Raw genomic sequence first — 2240 nt, forward strand, 5'->3', positions numbered from 1 at the left:
TTATTTTAGATTAAAAAAGAAATTTGTTTATCTAAATTTTGAAAAATAAAAGTACAAAAAACCACATTATTTATGGGATGACCCAATATATATATATATATATATATCTATATACACACACACACACACGATAGTTTTCCGCCTACAATCAAAATGTATGATAGCATGAAATTGTAACCTAGTAATGATTAGCACAAATGAAACTAGGTTGACTATGTAAATATTTTATTTCATACATATATAGGAAAATTGAAAATGGAAACAAATGCTCAAGATGTTATTAAATCATTTATATCTTCACACAGATACATATTGTCCAATATAAAATTTCTGTGCACTTTCCTTCTTGTTACATTTTCACTACAATTCACCACATGCAAAAAAAAAAAATATTTTATCAAAACTTTTCACATACAATCATCATTTAATGTCTGTTTTCCATGCTGGCATGGGTTGGATGGTTCAACATAGAACTGGACTGAACCTGAAACCAAGTGGTTGAAAAGCAAGCTTCTTAAACCACACAGCCACTTAACCACTTTACATTTTTCTTTTTTTCCAATTAACTCCATCTCAAACGACAAGCCGATACCTCTCCAATATTTCTTCCTCATCGTTCCATTTGCGCATTCTACCCTATCTACTTCATTGATTCCTAGCTATTTCCTAAGCCAGTGTTTTGGCCTGATTCCATTATCTCTCCGTTTTCTTTACCTAACACGATATTAGTGATCTTAATTAATTTTTTCCCCTCTTCAAGGTGGCCTTGGCACATTTGTTTTTTTTTCCCTAATATCATAAATTAATGTTATATAACTTCCTAATTCTATTGTTCGATTCTGTGTGTTCTGAAGATGCAGTGGTTGCATTTTATGTTTCCATCATTGCTAACACAGAACTTGGATCCTATTCTTTTTTTAGAATACATCAGAAATGATTTCTTTGTCATTATTGTTATTATTATTATTGTTGTTATTATTATTGTTGTTATTATTGAGCTGGCAGAATCGTTAGCATGCCAGGCAAGATGCTTAGCAGCATTTCATCCAACCTGACGTTCTGTGTTCAAATTCCACCAAAGTCGACTTTACTTTTCATTCTTTTGGAGTTTGATAAATTAAGTACCAGTGAAACACTGGGGTCCATGTAATTCACTAGTCCCCTCCTCCAAAAATTCAAGCCTTTTGCCTTTAGTAGAAAGGATTATTATTATTACTAAGAAGGCAAGCTGGCAGAATCGTTAGCTTGCCAGGTGAAATTCTTACCTGTATTTCATCTGTCCTTATGTTCTAAGTTCAAATTCTGCAGAGACTGCCTTTGCCTTTCATCCTTTCAGGGTCGATGAAATAAGTACCAGTTTTGCACTGGGGTTGATGTAATCGACTAGCCCCTCCCCTCCCCCCACAGTTTCAAGCCTTGTGCCTATAGTAGGAAGGATTATTATATACATATATTTCGAACGGGAATTCTAGCCGAAGAATTAGTCTGTACTGATGAAGGGAAATAACGCGGAAATTGCGATACACAGATATTGTTTTGAGCTGAGTGGGGGTGCTAGATTCCCTTGTTTGGAAATGTAAGGATACAGATCGTGTAGTATAGCCAGCTGGAGACGATGTCTCCTGGGGCTAAATTACAGCAACATTAGTCCTAAACCAGGACTGCCATGCTATGTTGGCAAACACTTTACTTCAAGGATTGTTATTATCATTATTATTATTATTATTATTATTATTATTATTATTATTATTAGAAAGATGAGCTGGCAGAGTTGTTAGCACACCAGACAAGATACTTAGCATCTTTAACGTTCCGAGTTCAAATCCCACTGAGATCAACTTCACCTTTCATCCTTTGAAGGTCAATGAAATAGATAGCAGTTGGTTGCTGGGGTTGATGCAATCAATTACCACCCTTCTCTCACAATTGCTGGCCTTGTGTCAAAATTTGAAATCATCATTACAACACAAAGGCAGCAAACTGGCTGAAGCATTAGAATTCTGGGTAAAATGCAGAGTGGCATTTCATCCATCTTTATGTTCTTGGTTCAGATTCTGCAGAGGTTGTGTCTGCGTTTTGCAGTTTGATAAAGCAAGTACCAGTTGAGTACTGGGGTCAATGCAATCAATTATCACCCTTCCCTCGAAAATGCTGGCCTTGTGACAAAATTGGAAAGCGTTACTATTATTATAATTCTTATTTCTTTATTGCCCACAAGGGGCTAAACATAGAGTGGACAA

The sequence above is a fragment of the Octopus bimaculoides genome, chromosome 24 (assembly GCF_001194135.2).
Source record: "Octopus bimaculoides isolate UCB-OBI-ISO-001 chromosome 24, ASM119413v2, whole genome shotgun sequence".
NCBI classification, from domain to species: Eukaryota; Metazoa; Mollusca; class Cephalopoda; order Octopoda; family Octopodidae; genus Octopus; species Octopus bimaculoides.